The sequence below is a fragment of the Mustela erminea genome, chromosome 1, assembly GCF_009829155.1.
Source record: "Mustela erminea isolate mMusErm1 chromosome 1, mMusErm1.Pri, whole genome shotgun sequence".
Taxonomy (NCBI): domain Eukaryota; kingdom Metazoa; phylum Chordata; class Mammalia; order Carnivora; family Mustelidae; genus Mustela; species Mustela erminea.
Window position 1 is genome coordinate 184,485,468 of NC_045614.1, and position 19,492 is coordinate 184,504,959.

Below are 19,492 nucleotides of genomic sequence, written 5' to 3' on the forward strand. Positions count from 1 at the left end.
TATCTGTTAAGTCATTGGCAAATATTTTCTCCCATGCTGTTTGTTACCTTTTAGTTTTGTTGACAGTTTCCATTGCTATGCAAAGGCTTTTTATCTTGATGAAGTCCCAAAAGTTCATTTTTGCTTTTGTTTCCCTTGCCTTTAGAGACATTTCTTGAAGGAGGTCTCTGTGTCCAATGTCGAAGAGGTTACTGCCTATGTTCTCTAGGATTTTGATGGATTCCTTCCTTGCACTGAACATTTTCATCCATTTTGAGTTTATCTTTGTGTATGGGGTAAGGTAATGGTCCAGTTTCACTCTTCTGCATGTGGCTGTCCAATTTTCCTGGCATTATTTATTGAAGAGACTGTCTTTTCCATTGGACATTCTTTCCTGGTTCATCAAATATTAGTTGACCATAGAGTTGAGAGTCCATTTCTAGGATCTCTATTCTGTTCCATTGATCTATGTGTCTGGTTTGTGCCTGTACTATATTGTCTTGATGATCACAGCTTTTTAATATAGCTTAAAGTCAGGCATTGTGATGCTCCCAGGTTTAGTTTTCTTTTTCAACATTCCCTTGGCGATTTGGGGGTTTTCCTGGTTCCATACGAATTTCAGGATTGTTTGTTCTAGCTTCATGAAAAATGTCAATAGTATTTTGTTAGAGATAGCATTGAAAGTATAGATTGCTCTGGAAAGCATAGACAATTTCACAATGTTTATTCTTCCAATCCTTGAGCATGGAATGTTTTTCCATCTCTTTGTGTCTTCCTTAATATCTTTCATAAGTTTTCTAGTTTTTAAAGTATAGATCCTTTATCTCTTTTGTTAGGTTTATTCCTGGTTATATTATGGTTTTTGATGTTATTGTAAATGGAATCAATTCCTTAATTTGTCATTCTTCAGTCACATTGTTAGTGTATAGAAATGAAATGGATTACTGTGCATTGATATTGTATCCTGTCATGCTGCTGAAATGCTGTATGAGTTCTAGTAATTTGGAGTTGGAGAAAGAGGCGTTTTCTTAGACTGTTGGTGGGAATGCAAGCTGGTAGAGCCACTTTGAAAAACAGTATGGAGGTTCCTCAAGATGTTAAAAATAGAGCAACTCTGCAACCTAGCCACTGAACTACTAGGTATTTACCCCAAAGATACAGATATAGTGAAAAGAAGGGACAAATACATCCCAATGTTTATAGCAGCAATATCCATGATAGCTAAACTGTGGTAGGAGGTGAGATTCCTTTCAACAGATGAATGGATGAAGAAGATGTGGTTCATATATGCAATGGAGTATTACTCAGATATCAGAAAGGATGAATATCCACCACTTGCATCAACATGGATGGAACTGGAGGGATTATGTTAAGTGAAATAAGTCAAGCAGGGAGATAGTTATCATATGGCTTCACTCATATGTGGAACATAAGGAATAGAGTGGAGGACCACAGGGGAAAGGAGGGAAAACTGAATGGGAAGAAAGCAAAGGAGGAGAAAAACCATGACAGATTCGGGACTCTGAGAAACAGAGAGTTGCAGTTGTGGGGTGAAGGGTGGGGTAACTGTGTGATGGGTATTAAGGATGGCACATGTGGTGATGAGCACTGGGTGTTATAAACTACTAATGAATTACTGAACACTACATCAAAAAGTAATTGTATGATATTCTGGCTAACTGAACATATTAAAAAGAAAGAAAGGAAAAGCTCATTGTGATAAGCCCCTGGGAAGAGGGGAGATAAAGCAGGAATATTAAAATAATAATAATAAATAAATAAATAATAAGACTCATTTATTGCAACCTTAATTCTGACCACTCATAAAGTTCTTTTCCAAAGATTCCCTTTCCACAACGTTCCACAACTTTTTAATAAAATATTCATGGGGCGCCTGGGTGGCTCAGTGGTTTAAGCCTCTGCCTTCAGCTCAGGTCATGATCTCAGGGTCCTGAGATCGAGCCCCACGTCGGGCTCCCTGCTCAGCGGGGAGCCTGCTTCCCGCTCTCTCTCTGCCTGCCTCTCTGCCTACTTGTGATCTCTCTCTGTCTATCAAATAAATAAATAAAAATCTTAAAAAAATATTCAAATATTTCCCATTCTATACAACCAGTCTCATTTTAGGATAAAATTACACTTTGCCTTCAACAAACACATCTCTAACTCTTATAATTTTCTTACCAAGAGCATACATCTTATATTATTTTTGTTAGAACTCTTGGTGCTTATAAATCTGATTTTTTTGTGTGTGTGAAAACTAAGTAGTAAGAAACTGAACTGTCTATGACATCAGAATTCTCTAGACTGGAAATTTTATAAATATATTTAGTAATTTATAGGAATATGTACATCTTTATAGTATAACCTTCCAACAAGGCCTAAAACATGTTTACTAGCAGACCCAAATTTATCTTTAGCTTCTCTGTAATAAGACAAAAGTAGATAAATCTATGTAGGGTAACTTAGTGATGGACAATAGGGAGGGCACATGATGTGATAAGCACTGGGTGTTATACACAACTAATGAATCATTGAACACTATGTCAAAAACTAATGATGTACCACATGTTGGCTAACTGAACATAATAGAAAAATAATAATAAACACCCAAAGATATAAAATAAATAGAATGAGATATTCTTTTTTTTTTTCTTAAAGATTTTATTTATTCACTTGCCAGAGAGAGAGAGATAGCACAGGCAGACAGAATGGCAGGCAGAGGCAGAGGGAGAAGCAGGCTCCCTGCTGAGCAAGGAGCCCAATGTGGGACTCAATCCAGACACTGGGATCATGGACTGAGCCGAAGGCAGAGGTTTAACCCACTGAGCCACCCAGGTGCCCCAAGAATGAGATATTCTTAAATTAATGGGAAGATATATTTCCCGTCATTATGTATTTTTCTCCTCTATATGCAAATTATTTCAAAATTAAACCTCAGAAGTGTTGTTGTTTCATTTCAACATGGCAGGAGGTTGGCAGTTCCCATGCCATTCTAACAAGTAAAATGTTAAAGAGACTAAAAGGTCAACAATTCTTCTTGGACCCTTAAGAGATGGAAGATATAAGGCAAATTGCTTCTCCCAAGATGGGAGAGACTGAATATAGGGAGTCATAGCTTACCCGAGCATAAAACCATGAACAAAAATCTCTGTGGAAACAAATGCCGGGGTAGGAAACCCTGAGTTATAATTGATGAATTGCTGAAGTTTTAGTTTAGACAAGTTGTAAGAGTTAAGAATTCCAAGGGGTCCCAATCATAGCTCCCCACTGTATTGTGAGATTTTAGCTAAAGGAAGTCTACCAGGCTCCCATGGAGAAAATATCAGAAAAAAATCCCATCAGGCATCTGACAGGAGAAGGCAAAGGGAACCATTTTGAAATATGCCAGAAAACTCTGCTCTTTTTAACAAGGCCTGCCTCAAGGGAAACTAGTTAATATCCCAGCAACTTGGGCTCTAATTGTTAGACCTGTGGATGGGAAATATCCAAATGCAGCCACTCATCTTATCCTATTACACCCAGGAAGGGAGAAAACAAACAAACAAAAAACAAACCCAAACTATTGCAAAGCTCACAGTCCAGAAGTATAAGCTTACTAAGAGACCAAGACCTAAGAATAGGACTATACAGCACTTCCACTGACCTCACACCTCCCTATCACATTACTAAAAGTGTATTTATTTATAGCGGTTTCTTTTACCAGAGTACACCATGTATGGTTATTTAGAAAATCTTGCATTCCAATAGCAAAAGACACAATTTGTCAAGACAAGGCAAGCATTAGAAGCAGATATAGCAGGGATGTTGGAAATATTTGGACTGGGAATTTAAAACAGCTATGAATAATTGGCTAAGGGCTCTAATGGATAAAGCATACAGACTGTAAAAACAGATGGGCAATGTAAACAGAGGCATGAAAATCCTAAAAACAAATGAAAAAAAAATTCTAGAGATGAAGAACACTATAACAGAAAAAAGACTGCTGCCTTTGGGCTTATTAGTGCACTGGAAGAGGCTGAGGAAAAAAATCATGAACTAGAGATTATATCACCTGAAAACAGAAAGGCAAAGAGAATAACGACTGGAGGAAAAAAAAAAATAATGAAACAAACAAATCCAGATGAGAATGTCCAAGGACTGTGGGAGAGCTACAAAAGATACAACACACGTATGGTGGAAATAACAGAAGAAAAAAGAAGGAGGAGGAGGGAAAGGAGGAAGGGGAGGGGGAAGTGGAAGGGGAGGGGGAGGAGGAGGAGAAAACATATTTGATACAATAATGGCTGAGAATTTCCATCAAATTCATGTAAGACACATAAAAATCACAGATACAGGAAGTTCAGAGAAAAAGAAACTGGAAAAATATCAAGAAAACACCTAGGCTTATCATTTTTAGACTGTAGAAAATAAAAGGTACAGAAAAAATTCTGAAAGAAACTAGAGAAAAAAATTCACTTTACCTACTATACAGAAATAAAGACAAAAATTATATTCAATTTCTCAGAAACCATGTATATGAGAAAGAAATATAATACTAAAAGCATTGAGAAAAAACATAAACCTCAAATTTTTGTAACAAACAGAATTATCCCCCAAATAAAGGCTAAATAATGACTGTCTCAGACAAACAAGAACTGAGGGCATTTGTTGCTAGTAGACATGCCTTGTAAGAAATGATAAAAGAAAATTTATAGAGAAAAGGGAAATAATATAGCTCAGAAATTTGGATCTACATGAGGAAAGGAAGAACATTGAAGAATGTGTAAGTTAGGATAAAATAACATTCATCTATTCTTATTCTTAATGGATTTAACAGTTATGTACAAATAATGTATTTTATTTTTTATGTACATATTTATGTGTTATATAATACATTACATATATAATATGTGTATATAATACATGATTATCTTCCATATGTATGCTTATACATGCTTATATATTTGTGAAATAAATGACAGAAATAATACAAAAGATAGAAGGAAATAATTATAATTATTTTTTATCATAAGATATTCCCACTATCCATGAAGATATCTAGTGTTATTTGAAAGTGAACTTGAATTAGTTAATAATGATATTAAAAATTCTAGGTAAACAAAACTATTTAAACAGAAGTAAGAAAGAAAATTTAATTGCATATAATGCTTGGCTAAAACAACAAAAGGCAGAAAAAAACTGGAAGACAAAATAGGAGCAAAAACTGAAAGGAAAAAAATAGAAACAAATATACTTGATATTAATCCAATTATTTCACCCTTCCATCAGGAATGGACAGTTCTAGAGGAGTAATTCAGTAAGGACATAGTTGAATTCAATAACATCATCAATTAGCTAGCTATAATTGACCTTTATAGACTACTGCATCCAACAACATTGTACATTCTTCAAAGTGCACATGAAAACATTTGCCAAGATAGACAATGCTCTGGGCCCTAAAACTCAACAAACTAAAAAGAATAGAAATCTTATAGTGTTGGCTTTTAGACCACTATAAAATTAAACCGTAAATAACAGAAAAATAAATGTAAAACTTCAAAATGCAGAGATTAAATGACATACCTTTAAATAACATATAGATCGAAGAAGATATCTCAAGAGAAATATTTTGAACTAAATGAATATAAAATACATCTCATCAAAATTTGTGGAATGAATCAAAAGTCAGACTTATAGGTAAAATTATAATATTGAATACATATATTAGAAAATATGAAAGATCTAAAATCATTAATGTAAATTTTCACCTCAGGAAACTGTCAGAAGAACAAATTCAGAGTAGAAGAAAAGAAGTAATAGGAATTAAAAGAGAAATGAAAATAGAAATCAATAGAGGAAAAATCAAACAAAAAGTTTGTACTTTAAAAGATTGTATTACTTGAAAGATTATGAAATTGATAAGGCTCTAGAAAGACTTACTAAGAGAGAGGACACACATTACTAATATCAGAAATGAAAATTGGCACACCACTGCAGATTTTGTGGACATTATAAGAATAATCAAGGAATACCATGAATCAAGGAAAATTCTATGCCCACAAATGCAGCAGTGTTGATGAAATGGATCAAGTCCCTGAGAAAGACAATTTGCCAAAATTCACACAAGAAAATATAGACAATCTGAATAGGTCTATAAATGAAAAATTTGATTAATAATTACCTTTCAGATCAACAACAAAAAATTAGCTCCAGATGGGTAAATTGGGGAATTTTAAATGCTTAAGTAGGAAATTATGCCAATATTCTACAATATTTTTTGAAAGGTAGAAGCAGAGGGATACTTCCTTATTCTAGGATGACATCATAATAAAATCAGAAAAAGACATTACAAGGGGGGGAAAAAAAAACTACCTGTAAATACCTCTTAAGAACATAGATGTAAAAATCCTAAACAAAATATGAAATATGGCATACCATGGCCAAGAGGAGTTTATTCCAGTATGTAAGGCTAGCTCAACATTCAAAAATCAATTAATGTAACTAATCCCATCAACAAGATTAAAAAGAAAAAAAAATCACATAATCATATCTATAGAAGCAGAAAAATATTTGTGATAAAATTATTAATAAAGTAGAAATAGAGGGGGATTTCCTCAACTTAATTACTAAATCTACAAAAAAAATCTATTGTTAACTTCATAATTAATGGTGAGAGACTTGAAGTTTCCCCCACTAAGATCAGGTACAAAATAAAGATCTTCCCCCTCACAATTCCTTTTCAATATCATACTGGAGTTTCTAGCTAATGAAGTTAGACAGGGAAAGGAAGTTAAAGGCATATAGATTGAGAAGGAATGCATAAACTGTGTTCACAGATGACATGATCATCTATGTGGAAAATCCAACAAAAAACAAATTTTTCTTGAGCTAGTAAGTTATATAGCAAGTTCTCAAGCTTCAGGTTTAATACAAAAAAGTTAATAATTTTATTACAAATCAAGAACAAGTGAAATTTGAATAAAAAATAAGATTTACATAAGTACCCACAAAATGAATTATGTATAAATTTAACAAAATACATATGAGTAAATATGAAAAAAGCTATAAAACTGTTGAGAAGCAAAGAAATAATGAAGATAACTAAATATTACATGTTAATGGATAGATAAACTCAAAATTGTCAAGATGTTATTTCTTTCCAAATTCATATAGAGATTTAATGCAGTCCCCATCAAAATTCTAGGAAGTTATTTTGAGTATATCCACAAATGGATTCTAAAGTTTATATGAAGAAGCAAAAGATACAAAATACTCAAAACGATATTGAAGGAAAGAACGAAGTAGGAGGACTGACACTATCTAACTTTAAGACTTAATATAAAACTACAGTAATCAGGTTAAGACATTATCTTATTGAATGAGTAGACAAAAATTAATGGAACAGAATAGAGAGTCTAGAAATGCACCCATGTAAATATAGTCCACTAGTCCTTAGCAAAGAAGCAAAGATGATGCAATGGAGCAAAAATGGTCTTTTCAACAAATGATGCTGGATCAACTCAGCAACCACATACAAAAATATGAATCTAGGCACAGACCTTAACATACTTCTAAAGTAAGTCAAAATGGATCACCTATCTAAATGTAAAATACAAAACTATGAAACTTCTATAAAATAAATGAGAAAACCTAGGTGACCTTGAACATGGTGATGCCTTTTTAGATACAATACCCAAAACAAAAGATAGATTTCATTAAAATTACAAATTTCTGTTCTGCGAAAGACAATGTCAAGACAAAGACAAAACAAATCCCAGACTGGGGGAATATGTTGCAAATGACAATTCTGATAAAGGACCATTAGTCAAAATATACAAATAATTCTTTATCTCAACAATAGAAAGACCTACAACTTGATTAACAAATGAACCTAAGAGCTTAAGAGAATCTTCACCAAAGAAGAAATACAGATGGCAAATAAGTATATGAAAAGATACTTCATATCCTATGCCATCAGGGAAATGTAAATTAAAGCAACAATGAGATATCACTACACACCTGTCAGAATGGCCCAAATATGGAACACTGACAACACCAAACACTGATAAGATATGCAACAAAAACTCTTACAGATTACTGATATAAAAGCAAAATGGTACAGTAACTTTGGAAGACTGTTTAGTGGTTACTTACAAAAGTAAATATGATCTAATCACAGAATTCAACAATTTCATTTTTGGCATTTACCCAGAGGAATTGAAAACTATGTCCTTACAAAAACCTAAATGTGGATGTGTTTATTGGCTTCATGTATAATTTCTAAATCTTGGAAGCAAACAAGATGTCCCTCAGTAGGCAAATGAATAAATTGTGGTACATCTGAACAATGGAATATTATTCAGCATTAAAAATAAATGAGCTATCAAACCTTGAGAAGATAAGGAGTAACTTTAAATGCCGCTTGCTTAGTAGAAGCCAGTATAAAAATTTATACTGTATAATTCCAATTATAAGACATTATAGGAAAGGGAGAACACTGAGGACAGTAAAAAGATCAGTGGTTCCCGAGGTTTGGGGGGTAAAAATTAAAAAAATAGAACACAGAAAAAATATAGGGAAGTAAAAATACTCTGTATGATACCATAATGATAGATATTCATTTATGAAAATGCATAGAATGTAGAATACAGTGAACCATAATGTAAACTAGGACTCTAAGTGACTAAGATAATGTTAACCTAAGTTCATCAGTTGTTGCAAATGTTAACACTCTGTTAGGAGATATTAACAACAGGGGAGACTGTGCATATATGGGCAAAGGATATATGGGGAACCCCTGTATTTTCTGATCAGTTTTGCTGTGAATTAAGGTTGCTCTAAAAAAGTCTAATATTCTTTAAATGATGTAATTAAAATATATTAATAATTACCAGTGATGTAAGGATGGCCATAATTGTAATTTGGTTCCTACATCACTGACCTTTTGGAAATGTAGATTATGGAAATACTTCATGTACTATAGTTTTATTTATTAGTTCAAATAGTCATATTACATTTGAAACACAAAGAACTTAAAATGGTAAAGTGAGGTTCTATACATCCCCTTTCACTATGTAACATTTCTATTGTATCCTTTCTTTTATTGTGGATTTCTTGAGAGATGAGGGGATGTGGTTCTGGAGAGGGAGATAAAAACAAACAAACAACAATAAAAAATGCCAACAAGAAAACCTGCTACTTCAACATAACAGAAAATAACACCAGTTTTTAGATAACTTCGAGTCCTACTCTATCAGGGAAATGATGTTTTTAATCATTTATTGCTTTTCTTCTTTTTTTAAGGGCTTTATTTATTTTTAAAGAGAAAGTGTGATCAGGGGGAGGGGCAGAGGAAGAGGGAGAGAGAATCTCAAGCAGAATACCTGCTGAGTGTATAGCCTGTCTTGGGACTCTGTCTCCCAACCCTGAGATCACGACCTGAGCTGAAATCAAGAGTTGGATCCTTAACCAACTGATCCATTCAGGTGCTCCACAATTTATTGCTATTCTGAGACCAATCACTTTCTTTCCATTCTAGAAGAGATGGGTCTCAAAGTCTTTTCATAAAGCAAGATTGTAATGTTAGTCTTAGAGCCTTCCTTGTACTTTCACAATGTTACAAGTGTGTCACTTGCACTTCTTAAAAATAGTACTACTCTATAAGAGCAAAACAATAAATTTTAATTCCCACACCTTCCAACTCCCTAGCTCTATATACTTAAAGGGCTTGCAACATTTTCTAAGCTTTGTTGCCTTATCTCCACAAAAGCGTATCCACACTAGGAATATTTGGGAGATCTAAAACCAGTCTGATTTTCACAGGTTGTTATGAAGGAAACATGAATTCATTACCATTATAGAAACTTACTTCTTCCTTATTCTTTTAGAAAGCACATCAAAGTTTAAATTGGTTAGTCCATAGATAAAGTTATGAATTACATATAAGAGAGCAGGCCTGTATCCCTTCCAGAAGACTGTTCAGTGCTATGTACTTTATTGCTTTTATCCTCACATTGTCCCTTTGCCTCTGATCCACTCAAAGGACAATTGAAAATATGTATGTGCATTTTTTTTAAAGATTTTATTTATTTACTTGACAGAGATCACAAGTAGGCAGAGAGGCAGGCAGAGAGAGAGGAGGAAGCAGGCTCCCTGCTGAGCAGAAAGCCCGATGCGGGGCTCGATCCCAGAACCCTGGGATCATGACCCGAGCGGAAGGCAGAGGCTTAACCCACTGAGCCACCCAGGTGCCCCTGTATGTGCATTTTTGATGGTCACAAAAATTGAGGGGAATTATTTTACTGAAAAACTGTGAAGAGTTGTTTCACTAGAATATCGATAATTTCCCCAGAAAGAAACACTACTGAGATGGGTTGTTAGAGATTTATATTTTTTAAAGGCCATGAAAGTACAATTAATGGCCATATGATATAAAATCTTAAATCATAAATCTTCCATTTCCTTGTCATGCTTTGTAATGTTTATATGTAAAAATGTCATACTGACATTCATTAATCTTCATGTTATTTACTCCAGCATACTGTAAATTTTTTTTTTAATGAAATGAGGAATTGTTTTAGTTTTATTGAGATACAAGTGACATATAGCACTTTGTAAGTTTAAAGTGTACAGCCTAATGACTTGGCATATTTATAATGAAATGATTGCCACAATAATTTCAGTTAACATTTATCACCTCTTATACTTACAGTTTTTTCCTTGTAATGAGAAATATTATGGTTTACTCAGTACTTTTCAAATACACTATACAGGAGTGTTAACTATATATAAATCATCATGTTGTACATTATATCTTCAGTACTTATTTATGTTATAACTAGTAGTTGTAACTTTTAAGAGCCTTCCTCCAATTTCCCAGTCCCCCATCTCTGGTAACCACAAAAATAATCTCTTTTTCTATGAGTTTGGGTATTTTTCTGTTTGTTTCTTTTTTGTTTTGAATTAGGTTCTACATATAAGTGAGATGATACAGTATCTGTTTTTCTCTGACTGATTTCAGCTATTATGATGACCTGAAGGTTGATCCATACTGCCATAAGCGGTACTGTTTCCTTATTATTGTATGGTTGAATAATGCTCCATCATATGTGTATATATATAGGAACACAGTTTGTTTCCCATGTGTCTTAGTTATTGCAAATAATGCTGCTTGAAGCATGAGGGTGCAGATATCTCTTTGACAAACGGTTTTCCCCTCCTTGAAATATATTCTCAGAATTGGAATTGTTAAGCAGTATGGTAATTTTATTAATATTTTTGAGGATTTTCCATACTATATTCCATGTACTAGTTAACAGTCCCATCAATAGTGCATGCTGGTTTTCTTTTCTCCATACACTCAATTTTTATCTTGTCTTTTTTTTTTTTTTTAAAGATTTTATTTATTTATTTGACAGAGAGAGATCACAAGCAGGCAGAGAGGCAGGCAGAGAGAGAGAGAGGGAAGCAGGCTCCCTGCTGAGCAGAGAGCCTGATGCGGGACTCGATCCCAGGACCCTGAGATCATGACCTGAGCCGAAGGCAGCGGCTTAATGAGCCACCCAGGCGCCCCAATATCTTGTCTTTTTGATAATGGCCTTTTTAACAGTTGTTGGGTAATAGCTCATTTGGGTTTTTGATATGCATTTCCTTCATGATTAGTGATAGTGAACATTTTTTCATGTACCTGTTGACTATTCATATATCTCCCTTTTAAAAATGTCTCTTTCTGTCCTTTGGTCATTATTATTTTTTTTTTCAATTTATTCATTTGACAGAGAGAGAGAGCACAAGTAGGCAGAGAGGCAGGCAGAGGGAGAGGGAGAAGCAGGCTCTCCTCTGAGCAGAGAGCCCGATGCGGGGCTTGATTCCAGGACCCTGGGATCATGACCTGAGCTGAAGGCAGAGGCTTAACCAACTGAGCCACCCAGGCCCCCCTATCCTTTGGTCATTTTTAAATTGGATTTTTTTTTTTCTTATTGAATTGCAGGAGTTCCTTTTTTTATATTTTGGATACTAACTCTCTATCAGATATAAAATTTGAAAATATATTTTTTTCCATTCTATAGGTTGTCTTTTCACTTTTTTGATTATTTATTTTGCTCTGCAGAAGAGTCTTAGTTTGATACAGTCCCACTTATTTTTGTTTTTGTTATCTTTTTAAAATTTTTATTAGTTTGTTTATTTTGTTATTTTTGTTATTGTTGCTTTTTGCTTTAGGTATCCTATCCAAAAAATCATTACTTATCTTTATCTCAGGAAACAAACTGAGGTTGCTGGAGGGAATGGAGGTGGAAGGGTTGGGTTGCAGGGGGGTGGACATTGGGGAGGGCATGTGCTATGATGAATGCTGTGAATTGTGTAAGACTGATGAATCACAGACCTGTACCCCTGAAACAAATAATATATTATATGTTAATTAAAAAAATAATAATCGTTGCCTAAATACAGCACCAGGGTCTTTTTTTTTTCCTGAGGGTTTCTTCTAGGAGTTTTATGGTTTCAGGTCTTGCATTTAACTCTTTTCATTTAATTACTTAAATTGAGAAAATATATGGAAATTATCAGTCATTGTATTCCTTAGGTCTAGGTTTTCTGGTTGGTTGGTTGGTTATTTGATGATTTCTCTTTGTTGAACTTCTCATTTTGCTCATGTATTGTTTTCCCAATTTAGTTGAATATCCACATGTTCTTGTAGTTTACTAAACTTAAGATTATTTTTCTAAATTATCTGCCTGCCATTTCATTGATTTTAATTTCTTAATTAAATTAAATTAAATTTAATTTCTTTTCTTTTTTCACTTAAGTCTTTAATCCATTTTGAGCTAATTTTTCTGAGTGATAAAAGATAGAGATCTAGTTTCATTCCTTTATATATGCATAACCAATTTTCAAAGCACAATTTATTGAAGTAACTGTCTTTCCTCTACTGCGTATGCTTGGCTCCCCTTGTCAAGTATTAGGTAACCATAGATGCTTGGATTTATTTCTGAGCTTTCAGTTCTATTTGTCTATTTGTCTGTTTTCAATGCCAGTATCACAGTGTGTTGATTCCTACAGCTCTGTAATATAGTCTGAAATAAGGAAATATTTTGTTTCCCGCTTTGTTCTTGGGATTTCTTTGGCTATTCAGGTCTTTTGTGGTTCTATTAATCTTAGGTTTTTTTTTTTTTTTTTTTTTTAAGCTTCTATAAAAGAAAATGCCATTGGAATCTTCAGAGGGATTACAGAGTCTATAGATGGCTTTGGTGGTATGGATATTTTAATGTTAATTCTTTCACACTGTAGACACAGGATATCTTTCCATTTATTGTGTCTTCTTAGATTTCTTTCATTAATATCTTATAGTTTTAAGAGTGGAGAACTTGCACTTCTTTAGTTAATGTATTACTAAATAATTTAGCATTTTGATACTATTGTAAACAGAATATTTTTAATCTATTTTTCTAATGATTTGTTGTAGTGTATAGAAACACTTCTGATTTTTGTGTTAATTTACTATCATGCAACTATCCTGAATATGTTGATTAGGTCTACCAGATTTTTGGGGGGGACTCTTTAGGATTTTCTATATTTAAGATTATGTCATCTCTGTAAATAAAAATATTTTCACTTTTTTCTTTCCAACTCTGATGTCTTTCATTTTCTTGTCTGTCTTCCTAATTAGGGCTTGCAGTATTATGTTGAAGTGGTAAGAATGAGCATATTTGTTTAACTTCTGACAGTGGAGGAAAAGTTTTAAACCTTTTAGTATTGAATACAATGATAGCTGTGCGATTACCTTATGTAGCCTTATTGAAGAATGTTCCCTGTCTTAAAAATTAGTCAATTTTCAGGAGTTGTTTTTTTTTTTTAATTATGCAAAGATGTTGCATTTTGTCGAATGCTTTTTCCATCTCTATCAAGATGATTATATATTTTTCTTTCATTCAGTTAATGTGATGTTTCATGTTGATTGATTGAGTTGTGTATATTGAATCACTTGATCACTTGAATCCAACTTGATCGTGGTGAATGATCGTTGTAATATCTTGTTGAATTTGGTTTGCTAGCATTTTATTGGAAGTTTTTGCATTGAGAGTCATTAGTGATATTGTTTGGCCATTTTCTAGCAAGGTAATTTTCTGGTTTAGTATAAGGCTAATGCTGACCTCAGAAATGATTTTTGTAGTGTTTCCTTTTTTCAATATTTTTAGGTAGTGTAAGAAGGATTGGTTCTAATTCTCCTTTAGATGTTTGGTGAAATTTACCAGTGAAACCATCTGGTCCTGAACTTTTTTTTTTTTTTTTTTAATGGGGAGATTTTTGGTTACTTATTAAATCTTCTTACTAGCAATTACTCTGCTCAGCTTTTTAATTTCTTTCTGATTAAATTTTGGTACATTCTATGTCTCTAAGAATGTTTCTCTTCTAGGTCATTCAGTTTGTTGGCTTATAGTTGTTCATAGTAACCTCTTACAAATTTTTGTATTTCTTGTGGTATCTGCTATAATGTCCCCCTTTTCACTTAAAATTAGTTGAAATGGATCCTCTCTTTTTCTTGGTTAGTCTAGCTAAAGTTTTGTCAGTTTTGTTTATTTTTTCAAAGAACCAACTCTTACATTGGTAACTCTATTCTTTTCTTGTTCTTTATTTACTTTTGCTCTAATCATAATTTTATCCTTCCTCCTGCTAACCTTGGGCTAAGTGTGTTATTTTTCTTTTTTTTTCATTTTATTTTATTTTATTTCTTTTCAGTGTTCCAAAATTCATTGTTTATGCAGCACACCCAGTGCTCCATGCAATATGTGCCCTTAAAGCATAGAATTAGGTTGTTTATTTGGAGTCTTTCTTGCTTCTTTATATAGATTTGTTTGTTTCAATGACTTTTCTCTTAGAATTGTTTTTTTTTTTTTTTTAAGATTTTATTTATTTATTTGACAGACAGAGATCACAAGTAGGCAGAGAGGCAGGCAGAGAGAGAGGAGGAAGCAGGCTCCCTGCTGAGCAGAGAGCCTGATGTGGGACTCGATCCCAGGACCCTGAGATCATGACCTGAGCCGATGGCAGCGGCTTAACCCACTGAGCCACCCAGGCGCCCCATAGATTTGGTTTTGCTACATCAATAAATTTTGATATTTGTTGTCATTCCCCTTTAATTTCTTTGATCCATCAAATATTCAGGAAATTTTCATGTATTCCAGAGTTTTCAAGTTTTCTTCCTGTTACTGATTTCTAGTTTCATAGAATCATGATATAATTTAAATTTTCTTGAATTTGCTAAGACTTGATTTGTGGCCGACCATGTGGTCTAGCAAAAAAAAAAAAAAAAAAAAAAAATCCCACATGTACTTGAGAAAAATATGTATTCTATTGGTTTTGAGTAGAATATTCTGTTTATGTGTGGTAGTTCCATTTGGCTTATGGTGCTGTTCAAATCTGCTCTTTTCTTATTGATTTTCTGTCTGGGATGTGTCAGTGGCTGAGAGTGGGATATTAAAGCTCCAAACTGTTAACGTATTGCTATTATTTTCTTCTTTTAGTTTGTTTAGTTTAGTTTTGTTTAATTTGTACTAAACTAACTTAGGTGCTCTGATATGGAACATATAAATATTTACAATTTTTATAACTTTTTGATACATTTGTTGGGGGGGGTCATTGAGAAGACATGACTTCTAGTTGACCCATGAACTGGACCTGGGTAATTACAGGATCTCTGCCCTCTTCACTATCCTTGGAATATACATGTGCCTTGCCTCTCCATTCCCTGAAATTGCCCCAACGATATAGCCATGATATAGAAGATTGAGGTTATTGGATGGTATATATATATATCTATATCTATCTATCTATCTATATATATGACTGAACACAGTTAAGACCTGCATATAATCTTTAAAGATTTGGTAGTCATATGCAGAAATATACTTATCTTGTGGCCACCCAAGAAAAATCTCATATGTAAGTTTTCTACCTTACTAAAACTGCAACCACCTTTTTTGTTTTTTTGTTGTTTTTTTTTTTTTTCAGTCTGTCCCTACCCTCCTTATAAGAGGGCCTGTTTCAGATTATATCTAGGAAGTTTTCAAGGATGTTGGAATGTTGCAAACTAACATGATTGACCCTTTTGTCACTATATAATGATTTTTTTTTCACCATTTTGAGTTTAAGGTCTATTTCACGTGAGGTAAGTATAGCTAGCCCTGCTTTTGTGTTGTTTTTGTTGTTACTGTAAAATGTCTTTTTTCATCCCTTTACTCTCAGTCCATGTGTATCTTTAAGATTAAGTCAGTAACATATCACTGGATTTAAAAAAACAAACAAAAAACAAAACAAAACAAAAAAAAAACGGTAAGATTTGACTTCTTTACTCTATTTTTGTGTAATTACTACATATTTTCCCTTGTGGTTGCCATGTAGCTTACCTAAAATATCTTAAAATGTAACACCTTATTTCAAGCTAGTAACAACTTAACTTCAATAGAATTCCCAAATTTTATACTTTTACACGTTTCCCTCACATTTTTGGTTATTGATGTTATAGTTTACATATTTTTTATATTATGTAACTAATGATGGATTATTATAGGTGTTATTTTTAATGTTTATATTTTAATTTTTAACTAGAATTGTAAATGAATTTTGCACAACCATTACCATGTTACAGAATCTATATGTTTACCATTACCAGTGAGTTTTATACAACTTTATGTTTTTATCATATTAATTTCTGTCTTTTACTTCCACATAAACAGCTCCCTTTAGCAGTCCTTTTAAGGCAGGTCTACTGGTGATGAACTCCTTCAGCTTTTATTTGCTCAAAAAATTCTTTATCTGTCCTTCATTTCTGAAGAACAGCTTTGCTGGATACAGAGTTCTTGGTTGACTTTTTTTTCCCCCTTTTACTATTTGAATATATCATACCATTCTCTTCTGGTCTGAAAAATTCATGTTGAGAGATACATGGATAATTTATAAAGATTCACTTGTATATAAATTTACTTTTTGCTTTCAAAATTGTCTTTGACTTTTGACAATGTAATTATAATGTATCTTGGTTTAGTTCTAATAGAGTGCAAACTCCTTGCAGGTCTGTGGGCCTCATGGATTTCAAAATCTATCTATTTCTTTAGATTTGGGAAGTTTTCAGACAGTATTGCTTTAAATATACTTTACATCCATTTCTCTTCCTACTCTCCTATTGGAATTCCACAGTGTAAATATTCTTTCTTTTCATTGTATCCTATAAGTTCGATAGACTTTCTTCTTTTCGATTTTTTTTTTCTTTTTACTCTTCTGATAAGATATTTCAAATGTTCTATTTCAAGTCTTTGATTCTTTCTTCTGCATAGTCAAGTTTGCTATTGTAGTTCTCTAATGAATTTTTCAGATCAGTCATTGTATTCCTTAAGTCTAGGTTTTCTGGTGGATTGGTTGGTTATTTGATGATTTCTCTTTGTTGAACTTCTCATTTTGCTCATGAATTGTTTTCCCAATTTAGTTGAATATCCATGTGTTCTTGTAGTTTACGAAACTTCTTTAAGATAAGTTTTCTAAATTATCTTCCTGCCATTTCATAGATTTTAATTTCTTTAGGATCAGTTATTGTACCTTTATTAGTTTCCTTTGGTGATGTCATATTTACCCGAGTTTTTATGATCCTTGATTCTTTTGATATCTGTGCATTTGAGTAAGTAGTCTGGTCTTTGAGACTTCACAGGTTTGCTTAGCCAGATACAATTCTTTACCAGTTAACTATTTGGATTTCTGAGTGTGTCTGATGGTAAGGTACGACAGATGGAGTTTGTTATTAGGATCTATTTTGGGGAAAGAATACTGCCTGAACTCTGGTATTAGAAGTTGGGAGTGTGCTGCTGGCTGAAAACAGTTGGATGAGACAGTTGGTTTGATTCCCTATCCAACTGAGACCATAGGTTGGGTTCCATAGTTGCCTGGGTTCACTAGTCAAGGCTTACTAGATAGTTGGGACTGGGTACTATTCTCAGCAATAGGTGGGACTATCAAATAGCTTCCTGAAGTGACAAAAGGATGAGACACAGGGCCTGTACGTGCCAGTTTGGTGACTCAAATCAGGCAAAAGTTTGCACTTAAGTTTTCCTTCCACATAAGTCCCAGTTTTTCTCTGCACATGGGGAAAGCACTGGCTGTGCTGTGCTGTTCAAGGGCCACTGTAAACAGGTCTATTGGTTGTATAAACAGTCACAATTTCCTATGTGGCCTGGTAACATTCCCTAGTTAAGTGGGCTGAAGGTTATATTCATCAATAGATACAACTATTAATAATTTTTTTCCTGCCTGAGCTGCAAAACATAGGGTTCTTTATGGTCTTGACTTAAGCTGACCCATACCATAAGTTCCCTGGCTGGACAGGGTCACTAGCTTTGCTTTGTTTTGCTATCTATAAACTGTGTTTGCACACTTCTCTGCCTTAGCTTACACAGTGTCCAGGCATTTCTTTCATATATATATATATATATATATATATATATTTTTTTTTTTTTTAACAGAAAGCAAGCACAAGCAGGGGGAGCAGGAGAGGAAAAAGCAGACTCCCCACTGAGCAGGGAGCCCAACACAAGCTCAGTCCAAGGACCCTGGGATCATGATCTGAGCCAAAGGCAGACATTTAACTGACTGAGCCCCCTGGTAATCCAGTGTCCAGGCATTTCTACCATCCTTTCTGGTCAAATAGTCCAGGAGCCATGCACAGAAGTGCAAAGACTGTGAGACAGCTTTCCTGCTCGGTTGGTATGGGAAGGCCCTCTCCAAGTAGCTTATAATTTTCCTGAACAGGCTTTCCAGTCAGTAGGGGCTGGATAACCAATGTGTGGCGTTATGAATTAACTCCTTTTTCTGGGCATTGCAGGGGAACCCATCGGGCCTGGTACTGACTTTGCTCTGGGGCAATCAGCAGTGCCTTCCTGGTTCTCAGCTTGAGTGTTACTGTATTATATAGCGTCCAGGTGTTCTTGCTAATCCCTTTGGTAAGATGGGCCTGGTAACTACACTTAGTAACCAGTGGCCGCACATACATTTATCAGATTACCTTTATAGGATGATTGAAGTATTATTAATTGCAATGTTATGAATTATTTTTTAAGGATACTATTACTATGAAAATATCCACTAAAAAGAAATTGCTAGGTGTAAATATTTTAAAATTAAAGTGTACAAATAGGAGTAAAAATATGTTGGAAAAATATAAGTAGGAAAAATATTTTATTTGCTTTTTGCTTTTTATTTCCCATGACTTCATTATTATTTTTAAATTATTGTTAAAATGGCTTAACCTCTAAAGGATAAATTTGTTTTCTAAGAAAGACACAGAATGAATCTTAATTGAGACTTTAAATAATTTTCCAAGAATAGGTATGGGTGTAGAAGTGTTTAGTAGAAGTGTTTAGAAGTTGTATCTCAATATTATGTATTATATTCACTTGCTTAAAACTATGTACACCTCTTTTTGCATCTGTTCCATTTTCATCCCAAGTCCTTGTACTATGATTCAATTCTGATGCTAATGATATTCATTTTC